The 11,847-nt window shown below is 38.7% G+C and overlaps 1 pseudogene across 1 annotated transcript; it reads right to left on the bottom strand.

Annotated features, from left to right (window-relative positions):
* Positions 1-727: 727 nt before the first annotated feature.
* On the bottom strand, positions 728-11,013 carry LOC309667256 (serine/threonine-protein phosphatase PP1-gamma catalytic subunit pseudogene; annotated as a pseudogene). Its single transcript, XR_014268595.1, has 2 exons — positions 9,720-11,013; positions 728-8,526 (listed from the first exon to the last, which is right to left on the bottom strand). The product of XR_014268595.1 is annotated as a serine/threonine-protein phosphatase PP1-gamma catalytic subunit pseudogene (transcript).
* Between the last annotated feature and the right edge of the window lie 834 nt (positions 11,014-11,847).

Raw genomic sequence — 11,847 nt, 5'->3', positions numbered from 1 at the left:
CTTGCAATCTCATCCTGTACATCACTGCCAAATTGTTCTCTTAAAACACATTTTTAGGGACTTCACTGGTGGCGCTGTGGTTAAGAATCCGCCTGCCAATTCAGGGGACACAGGTTCAAGCCCTGGTCCGGGAAGATCCCACATGCCTCAGAGCAACTAAGCCTGTGCACCACAACTACTGAGCCTGTGCTCTAGAGCCTGCGAGCCACAACTGCTGAGCCTATGTGCCACAACTAGTGAAGCCCACGCGCCTAGAGCCCGTGCTCTGCAACAAAGAGAAGCCATGCAATGAGAAGCCCGTGCACCGCAACAAAGAGTAGACCCCGCTCGCAGCAACTAGAGAAAGCCTGCGCAGCAATGAAGACCCAACGCAGCCAAAAATAAATAAATAAAATAAAAAACACCACATTTTATCAAGCTATTTTCTACAAATGCTTTCTGTTGCCTGCTGCATTTCCCCATAATCTGGCCCATCCTTAGGCACTTTATTCAATATAGAGTAGATTTTTATAAACTTTCACCCTCTGTTGTAGTCAAACTGGTTTCGTGGGCCCCCACGTTGCACGGTCATTCGTGTCTTTCTGAAATGACTCTCTCTATTCCTTGGCCTCTCTACCTTGCAAGTTCTACTTCAAGTATCGCCTTTCCCAGTCTTCTCTGACTACCTCACCATCTTCCATTTCTATATACTTTTTTAAATTTAATTTTTATTTTATATTAGAGTATATTTGATTTACAGTGTTGTGTTAGTTTCAGGTGTACAGCAAAGTGATTCAGTTATACATACACATATATTCTATATACTTTTAAGAAACAAATTGTACCATGCAGTTTTGAACTTATTCTCTATTTGATCACATAAGATGGTTTCATCTCACCAGCTGACTTGAGAATACAGGATCCTGTCTTACTTATCTTTGTATTGTTCTGTTTAATACATGTTTAGGCAAAAACAAATAAATATTTCTTGGATTAATTTTCTAATTATAATCTTCTACATGTTTTATCTTCACTTCTGATTCATCACCCATTCGGCCGTGGCTTCTAAGGCTTTTAACCTTAGGTTTCTCTGCTTCTTTTGCTCTCCTCTTCGTATATAAAAGTCTGTAAACAATCATACTACAGTATTTAAAAACATTAGGGGAACACATCATTATATAGTCTATCCTCAGGTACACTTAGTGCCTTTCATAAAATTAAAACTCATTCTGCAACATTTTAAACCTGCAAATTGGATTTTTGCACATTAGTTTCCTTTGAAATGGGGCAAACTTGCTGTTGCAAATTTAACTAGAGATTTTTTTTTAAAAGAGAGGAAATCTGCAATAGTACAGTACTTAATCTTCTCTAGAATGCTGCCTCCCTTCCATCACAGATGAGGAAACATTTCCTGAATGATGTCGAAAAGGAAAATGAAAGCCAAATAAGGAAGCCTAGTGCCTTCTCCAGGTTTTTTAAAATTAATTTATTTTATTATTTATTATTATTTTTGGCTGCATTGGGTCTTTGTTGCTGTGCACGGGCTTTCTCTGGTTACGGTGAGCAGGGTCTACTCTTTGCTGCGGTGTGCGGGCTTCTCATTGTGGTGGCTTCTCTTGTTGGGAGCATGGGCTCTAGGCGTGCGGGCTTCAGTAGTTGTGGCATGCGGGCTCAGTAGTTGTGGCTCACGGGCTTAGTTACTCTGCGGCATGTAGGATCTTCCTGGGCCAGGGCTTGAACCCGTGTCCCTTGCATTGGCAGGCAGATTCTTAACCACTGTGCCACCAGGGAAATCCCCCTTCTCCAGGTTTTAAAGTCACCATCTCTCAGGCTTATGCACCCTGAAAGTTAGCTGTTTCAAGTTTCTTTGAGGAACAATCTTACTTGGTCTTAAAGAAAAGGACTCTGAATTTCAGGATGATACTGATGCTAGTTTTACTCTCTGTTAATTTACCCAAGTGACTAACTTTGTGCTGGGAATTTAATAACGTACATTATTTCTATAGTTAAGATAGCTCGCTTGTTACTGACCCTTTTGCCCAAGAAGTACACAAAGGTGAGGTGAAGAACACCCTTAATAGAGTATAGGAGACGAGAAAATTAATTAATTATCTAGTTTACATTTTCTGAAGAAAGAAAATAGGATTCTTGAATCATTGGGAAAGATAGGAATGTTTTAACTGAAAACATACAGTATTTCTAATACTTTCTGTATAGATTATCTGCTTGGTGCATTATTCTGGAAATATTTGATCCCAGTAGACATCCCCCGTTATCCTGGGTGCCTCTCTCTGTCATGTGGCACCATGTGCTCAAAGAAGGAAGGTTAATTTTACTAAGAGATCAAAACAAGAAATAACTCAGGAGTACTGGGGTGCCACAGATAAGACCCTTCCCCCAACAAATGTATAACAATTGTGACACACTTGTGTCACAACAAGGTGACACAAGGTAAGTCACAAGAAATTTGTTAGTAATAATAAAGTGCCAAAATTTGCAAGTGATACATTTAAAAATTAGAGGAGATTAAGGTTATCTCTGTAATAACATCACTCTGATATAAGTACATTCCAATATGCTTTCTGGGAGAGGAAAGGGGGGTTTATAGATAGCTACCAGAGACTGACATTATTTTGTGAGTGTACCCATGGAAATGTGTCACAAATGTGAACATCAGTCTTCTCTATAGAGGTGGAGAACACTTGAGCTAAAGCATGTCTTTAAGTGTACATTATTTGCCACCTAGCCTCCATTTCCTCTTCTTGTGGCAATAACATCCTGATTTTAAAATGGGGAACTCCCCCCCACACACACTCATGGGATTAAGAGAGAAGCAACATTCTTCCCTAGCTCCAGTGGTACGTGTAGGTCCCAAGGCTAGCCCATCAGGGCTTTGTATCCTTCTGGCTACAGAGACTAGGAAAAAAATCTTTGGCTGTGGGAACTAGCAGAAGGAACTGAACCAAAGGCTACTGAGCTGTCATAGAAACTGTAGTGCCAAAGAATCCCTAAGCCTAGCAGTCTATTGCCTTTCTAGGCTCCCAACTTGTACCACAGCTAAAGTTGAGTAGTCCATCTCCAGAAAAGGCATTTGCCCCATGCCCACCTCTGGCATAGCCATGGAGAATAAGGACAAGCAAGACCATCTATCTAGCAGGAAAAAACAGGGGCCATGGTGGCAATAAGGAAGATTCCCACAGAGAACAAATTTGGAGGTTCCCAATTGGCTGGCCAAGAAACTCACTCCACCCCCAGGGAGGGAGTCTTCCGTATTCCTGCCTAGTTGGTATAATGTATGCTATGGATCAATGATAACTGTGTACTATTTTTTCATCCATTCTCCCTTTTCCAGAATTAGACTTTCACTGTAGTTATACTATTTCTTCTTCTCCATCATTTTTAAGATAGCTTAGATATAGATAACTTAAGTTTTAGGTTGCCAGGCCTCAAGGGGCCATATCCAAACTTGACGAGGAAGACTATATATATTAGCCAAAAATTCTGGTCTTGGAGCTGAACACAGGAACCAGATAAGGCCCTGGGTTGTCTCACTGGGGAGGGGACTTTGGTAAGCACTTTTTAATGTAGGTATGAACATTTTTTAACAACCATTCACCCCTTACTTCCTTTCCAACAGAATTCTAATCTTGTTTAGAGAAATGCTCTCCACAGGGCCATGGGCTAAAATGAAGTCAGAGAGGTAAGCTGGAACCAGATCATACTTGTAGGTCACTTAAGAATTTTGTATTATATTTTAAATTCACTAAAGTATAAGCTCCATGAGGTCATGGATTTTTGTCACTGTCCCAGAACAGTCTAGCATGTTAAATAAATGAAAGTATGATGGAAGGGCTTTGCACAGGGGAGTGATATGACCTGCTTGCTGTCCAGAGAACAGACTACAGTGTGCCTATAGTAGAGGGAGTGTAGCGTGGAAGTAGGGAAGTTAGTAGTCCTACCACAGAATCCAGGGGAGAAGTGATGGGGGTGGAGGGTGTGGGTTGTGGTGGAGGTAAAGATGTGGCCAGATTCATATTATATTTTGAAGACAGAGGGACAGAATTTTCTAATATGGATTGTAAGAGAAGCAGAGAAGACAGGAATAACAACAAAAGAGTTGTTATTAAACATGGAGCAATGTTTAATTCAAAATCACATGGCTACATAATAAAGCTTTAACTAGTTACTAGAACTTCTCTCTTTGGTTCTTTTTTTTATTGTAGTAAAAAATACATAACATAAAATTTACCATTTTAGCTATTTTTAAGTATACAATTAAGTGGCATTAAGTACATTCACAATATTGTATAATTATTGCCACAGTCTATTTCCAGAACTTTTTAAAAAAAAAAATAGACTTTATTTTTTAGAATAGTTCTAGGTTCACAGCAAAATTGAGCTGAAAGTACAAAGAGTTCCAATATACTCCTCACCCCCACATACTCATAACCTCCCTCATTTAGAAATTGTTCATCATTCCAAACAGAAAATTTGAGAAATAACTCCCCATTTTGCCCCCACCCAGCCCCTGGTAATACCTCTAGTCTATTCTACTTTGTGTCTCTATGAATTAGTCTATTTTAAATGCCTCATGTAAGTGTAATCATTTGTCCTTTTGCATTTGGCTTATTTCACTTATGTTTGCACTGTTCTTCCATGTTGTAGTATGTATCAACACTTCATTCCTTTTTAAGGCTGAATAATATTCCATTGTGTGTATATACCACATTTTGTTAATCCATTCATCTGTTGATGAACACTTTGATTGTTTCTACCTTTTGGCTATTGTGAATTATGCTGCTAAGAACATTGGTGTACAAGTATCTGTCTGAGTCTATGTTTTCAATTCTTTTGGATGTGTATCTAGGAGTGAAATTGCTAGATCAATATTGTAATTTTATAGGGAATTCCCTGGCGGTCCAATGGTTAGGACTCCATGCTCTCCTGCCAAAGGCCGGGGTTCAGTCCCTGGTTGGAGAATTGGATCCCACAAGCCCAGCAGCATGGCAAAAAAAAAAAAAAAAAAAAAAAAGGTAATTCTATGTTTAACTTTTCGGGGAACCTTCAAAACCACAACAGTTGCACCACTTTATGTTCCCACCAGCAATGTACCAGAGTTCCAATTTTTCCACATCCTTCCCACACTTGCTATTTTTTGCTTTTTTTGTAATAGCCACCACAATGGGTGTGAAGTGATATCTCGTCGTGGTTATGATTTGCATTTCTCTAAAGGCTAGCGATGAGCATATTTTCACGTGCTTATTGACTATCTTTGTCCATCTTTGGAAAAAAGTCTGTTCAAATCCTTTGCCCATTTTTGCATTGGGTTTTTTGAGTTGTAGCTCTTTATATATTCTGGATATTACTTTTAAAATCAGATATATGATTTGCAGACATTTTCTCTTATTTTGTGGGTTGTCTTTTGACTCTCTTGAGTCACTTTAAGTGTCTCACTTGAGACACTTTAATGCACAAAAGTTCTAAATTTTGATGAAGTCCAATTTATTTTGTTGTTGCTTGTACTGGTGGTGTCATGTCTAAGACAAGGTCAGGAAGATCCTATGTTTTTTCCTAAGAGTTTTATAGTTTTAGCTCTTATATTTAGTTTTCTTAAACCATTTTGAATTAATTTTTATATATGGTGTGAGGTACCATTCCAACTTCATTCTTTTACATGTTGTCATCCAGTTGTCCCAGCACCATTTGTTGAAAAGACTATTCCTTTCCCTGTCATATTGTCTTGGCACCCTTGTCGAAACTCAACTGAACATAAATAAAAGTTTATTTCTGTATTCTTAATTCTATTCCATTGATCTATAAATCTATCCTTAGGCCAGTAATACACGGTCTTGGTTACTATGTTGGTTTGTAGTAAGTTTTGAAATTGGGAAGTATATTCTTTTTCAAGAACTTTATTCTTTCAACTCTATTCTTTTTCAAGATTGTTTTGGCTATTCTGGATCTCTTTAATATTCATATGAATTTTAGGGTCAGCATGTCAATTCCTACAAAGAAGCCAGCTAGGATTTTTTTTTTATCCAATAGTATGCATTTTATGACAATAACAGGTACAGATTGGGCACCCTAGGGCCCTCTTTATATCCTAAAGAAAATGAACATTTACATTATTCATGGGCTGTACTGAATTAAAAAAAGATCAGTTGTACACTCACCCCTTAGACAGGATAAACTGTCCTGGGGTGTACAGCTTTAACACCTTCATTAAAGTTGTTTGCAAAAGGAACAGAGAACTAAACAAAACAAAACATTTTTCCTTGGGAGTGGAGAGTCATTTGCTGTTATAACCAGCAAATACCATTTATTAAGCCAAAAATGGAAGAGGGCGGGGCCACAAACACTATTTGAACAAGCTGACCAACACACATTACAGTTTTAAAAATGAAGGTTATATACTATATGTTATAAGTCCCAACAGAGAGTGTCAAAATGACATCTATTTCTTTGCTTGCTTTGTGATCATACCTCTCAGAGGTGTTACGGGTCTCGTGGCATCCGGCTTCTTTTTCTCTGCAGGCTTTAAAATCTGAAAAGAACACATTAGTGTTTCAACCACACTCATCATGGCACCTGCATCGTCAAACTCTCCACAATAATTGGGTGCAGAAAACAGAGTGACCAACTGCCTCTTTGCAAAAAATTCATATCCATCTTTAACCACCGAATGGGCTCTACATATAAGATCTAAATCATGCTTATGGAGAAATTTTGCAACCACTTCTGCACCAAATGTGAACACTCCTCTGCCATTTTCACCCCAGCCTAAGGCACCTTTATTGGCATCAGACCACAAATGATCACAAGGAAGACCTTGATCTGGTACATCAGTTGGTCGAATAATTCTCCGAATATGCTCCATAGACTGAAGATCTGGTGATAAACCTCCATGACAGCAGAATATTTTCTCATGCACCAAGGCTGCTATCCGTAAACAGTTAAAGCAGTCTGTGAAAGTTTTCCATAGTTTAATGTTATATCTTCTTTTACATTCATCATAAAATCCATAAATTCTATTGATGCTGGCACATTCATGGTTTCCTCTAAGAAGAAAAAAATTCTCGGAATATTTGATTTTGTAAGCCAGTAAGAGGCAGATAGTCTCCAATGAGACTTTCCCCTGCCCACGTAGTCCCCAAGAAACAGGTAATTGCTTTCTGGCGAGAAACCACCATACTTAAAAAGGCGAAGCAACTCATAGTATTGCCCATGGACATCACCACATATTTTGAGTGGTGCTTCAAGTTCTAGTAGGATAGGCTGACTGAGAAAGATCTCTCCAGACTTTAAGCACAGTCCTCTGATTTCATTCTCCTGTAGCTACATATTCTTACCAGGCTTGGACCCTCTCACTTTCAGCGGCCGTTGGATGATGCAGTCGATGTTGAGTGTATCTGTATCCACCATCGCCTTCCCGCCGCCGACCTTGCAGCAGCGGCGCCGCCGCCGGCTCGCGCCCCGGATTCACACCTCCTTTCCCACGCCACGAGCACGGAGATGGTGGTGGCGGCGGTGGCAGAAGCCACGGCTGGATCCGCCCCCTGCTCAATCGCCCCGCTCCCTGCTTCATCCTTATTTCCCCAGAGGAACCACGAGAGCGAAGCCAGCTAGGATTTTGATAGGGATTGTTTTGAACCTATAGATCAATTTGGGGGAGTATTGACATCTTAATATTATCTTGTAGTCCATGAACGTGCAATATCTTTCCATTTATTTAGGTCTTCTGAATTTCTTTCCAACAGTGTTTTGTAGTTTTCAGAGTATAAGTTTTGCACTTCTTTTTTTTCTTTCTTTCTTTTTTATTGAGGTATAATTGACATACAAAATTATATTAGTTTCAGGTGTACAATGCAATGATTCAACATCTGTATGGATTGCAAAATTATCACCACAATAAATCTAGTTAACATCCATCACCATACACAGTTACAGAATTTTTTTTCTAGTGATGAAAACTTTTAAGATCTACTTTCTTAGCAACTTCCAAATATGCAATACGGTATTATTAACTATAGCTGTCATGCTGTACATTACATCCCCATGAGGCAGGAGATAGATGGGCTCCAGGTTAGACATTTACAACTGGCCTCCTATTTACATTTCTTGCGGCGATAAAAAGACGAGCTTCAGGTCGGACACTTACTATTAGCCTCCTGTTTGCATTTCCTGAGACAGGAGGTAGGTGGGCTCCAGGTTAGGCATTTACAGTCAGCCTCCTGTTTGCCCTCCAAAATGGAAGTAACAACAGAAACAGGGTAGATAGCCAGGCTTTGTCTCTTGTGGACACCTTAAGATAACAGTCATGGCACTAACAAAGAGGGGCAAAACCTCGATTGAGTAAAAGGATCAAGAGTCTCAGCTTCCCCCCTCTCCTTGGGGCAAGGGAGACACTATACATGCGCAGAAAGGCTCCTTGGGGGGGTCAAAAGTCCGGGGACAACGCCAGGCCATAATGAGTCTTGCTTCTCCCAGATGCCTTTTCATCGAGATCCATCTAGGCTGAGAGGTATATGCGCACCTAGGGGGAGGGTCCTGAAACAAATTAGCCAGCGGGGACAAAAACAAGATGATCGGCCAGAAGGAAGACAAAGACCTCGAAGAACTGCCCTATATAAATGACTTAATAGCCTCTTTACTGCGCTCCTCCTGATCAGGGAGGATGCCCACACCCTTTCTCTCCGGGTGGGCATCTCTGCCTTGCTTCTATCTTAACTAAACAAACTGTTTCTCTGTGTGCTTTCCCACTTGTTGTTGTGCTATGTCTCTAATAATAAACTTTGTACGTGTTTTTACAGTTTTTTTTACCTCCGTGAGAAATGCATTTTTCACTGGGGGCAAGAGCCAGAGAAAAATAGCTTCTAGCCTCTAGCCCTTGCTGGTCTGGTGGCTAGGATTCCCAGTTTTCATCCAGGCTACCCAGGTTCAATTCCTGGGCAGGGAATTAAGATCTCGCTTTGAGCCACCACTCACTGCTGCCTCTCTGAGATCACCCATGACTTATTTATTTTATAACTGAAGTTTGTTGCACTTCTTCAAATTTGTTCCTAAGTATTTTATTCTTTTTGATGCTATAGTAAATGGAATTGCCTTAATTTCATTTTCAGTTTGTTCTGCTACTGTATAGAGATCAAATTGATTTTTGTATAGTGATCTTGTACCCTGCAACTTTGCTGAGCTCATTTATTAGTTCTAATAATTTTTCAGTTAATTCCTTAGAATTTTCTGTTATCTACAAAAGCATAGCATCTTTGCTCTGTTAAATCCACATGTAGAGTCTCAGGTGTAAACAAAAAGAACAAAGAGTGTCGCTCATTATCCCATTACACAAAGGGTTAAATGGTAACCCAGTGCAGTGGCCCTCCCACCAACAGTGCTCCCTGAGGGGAATTCAGGATGGGAAAAATAGGATGAAACATTCTGTGCTTAACAGATAGTTAAGATGCATAGCTAAGCAAGAATTTCAATGTCCCCAGATTCTTGCATCTTCCATGTATAGAAAAGCACTAAAATAATTAACTTGAGATATCTGTTCTTTGTGATTTGCAGTAATCTTTTACCAAGATGTATGCTTGACTACATGTATTTTCCAGCCAAAAAAAATCATATACATATTGGCTCCTCCCCCTATCTCTTTGGAGCAGTCCCCTCAGAGCTACTGAGAGGCTATTTCCCAGGCTATAGTCCTCAGTAAGTTCCCTGAATAAAACTTAACTCACAACTTTTACCTTGTGTGTTTTTCTTTAAGTCGACACAGGAAAGCAGACCTTAGGCTATAAATGTCCAGAGGTGAAGAATTAGATTCCTGAAGTCTGTGGACAAACTTAGTTTGTAAGTATTATGAAGGCTGTCATTGACTCATAAAGGCTTTTCAAGGGCATTAGAGCCTGAAGGTTCAGCAAAAAGGATATGTACTGTAAAAAAATAAAATTGGCCAGGAGTATTATAATACCTGTGCCACTACAAGTTAATGGGCTGGACTTCCCTGGTGGTGCAGTGCTTAAGAATCCGCCTGCCAGTGCAGGGGACACGGGTTCAATCCCTGGTCCAGGAAGATTCCACGTGCCACAGAGCAACTAAGCCCGTATGCCACAACTACTGAGCCTGCGCTCTAGAGCCTGCAAGCCACAACTACTTGAGCCTGCATGCCATGACTACTGAAGCCCATGTGCCTAGAGCCCATGCTCTGCAACAAGAGAAGCCACCGCAATGAGAAGCCCGCACACCACAACTAGAGAAAGCCCACGCGCAGCAAGGAAAACCCAAAGCAGCCAAAAATAAATAAATTAAATTAAATTTTAAAAAGTTACTGGGCTGTCACTTGTAAGTTTTCATTTACTCCTCACAACATCTATGAAGGATAATGAGAAATAGAGTATATTGTGGTAGCTAAGAGCACTAGGACCTTGGATTCAGAAAGAGCAAGCAATCGGCCAAATCCAGAGCATGAGACAGTCTAATGGACAAATAACCTGGCTTCTCCATGAAATCAATTACAAGGGAAAAAAAAAGTATGTGTGTTTTGGGGGAGTGTAGGGTGAGGAGGTGACTGTCAAAGAATACAGTAGACTTAACAACTAAATGCGATGTGTAAAACTGTTTGGATACTAATTTGAGTAAACGAACAGTAAAAAGACACCTTAAACAATAGGAGAGGCTTTTAAATGGACTAAATATTAAATGATATTAAGAAATAATTATTAATTTTGTTGGATGTGCTAATGGCATGGTGGTTATATTAAAAAATTTCTCACTCAGAGATGTATAATGAAGGATTACACATAATCCCTCATTATATGAGTAAAGTAATATCTGGGATTTGCTTTAAAATACTGAAAAAAAATGAGGAGGGATAGATGAAACAAGACTGGAAAATGTTGATAATTGTTAACACTAGATGATGGGTATGTGGCGCTTCACTTTACTACTCTCTTTCTCCTTTCATATATATGTTTAAAATATTCTATAACCAAGTTAAAAATAAAAATAAATAATATTAAAAAAAAAAAAGAAAAAAGAAAAAAAAAAAATAAATAATAAAATATATAAAAGGAGAGAGAAAAACAAAAAAGACCTGGTCTGCTTCCTGGCTCAGCCTCTTACTAGCTAGGTTACCTTGGGGGAGCTATTTGATATCTGTAGAATGGCAATAATAAGGATACGTAAAGCATTTAACATAGTATGGGCTGCATAGTTAAGCTCAATAAATGTTACCTAATATTGTTATTATGAAAGAAATAAAAAATATGTAATAACAGATTTGATTTACAATAATTTTAAAACTTCTTTGTGTCAAAATATCAGTCATTAATTACAGAATAATTTGTAACTGAGAACACTGGAAACAATATAGATATTCATTTATTGGAGTTTAAATAAATTATATACATTTTTATAAGGGAATTTCATGCATCTATAAAAATAATCATATTTCTAAGTCAAGACCTATCAATTCTATCACTTAGCATCATTTTGGAGATACTACCTAATGCAAACAGACAAGAAAGAAATTAGAGGTAAAAATGAGAAAGAAAAAGGTAAAATTTACCTCTGTGGATGATATGCTTACATACTCAAAAAAAAAAAAAAATCAAAAGAATCAACTGAAAAACGTATAAACCAAAAGAGAATTCAAAGTAAGGTAGCTGAGTACAAAAACAAATATAATAGAAATCAATAGCTTTCAAATATACATCCAATTAGAAATTATATTGGAAAAGACCCCATTTAAACTGCAAAAATAATAAAAGATAAACTCCCTAGAGAAGAGGTTAGCAAGAAATGGGCAATATCTATAAGAAGGGCACAAAAGAATACTTGACAAAATATAAAGGCACCTCTTATTCTTAGATAGGA

The sequence above is a fragment of the Balaenoptera physalus genome (genome assembly GCF_965194825.1).
Source record: "Balaenoptera physalus genome assembly, chromosome: 1".
NCBI classification, from domain to species: domain Eukaryota; kingdom Metazoa; phylum Chordata; class Mammalia; order Artiodactyla; family Balaenopteridae; genus Balaenoptera; species Balaenoptera physalus.
Note: the sequence above shows the minus strand (reverse complement) of the source record. Positions and strands in the feature narration are given on the sequence as shown.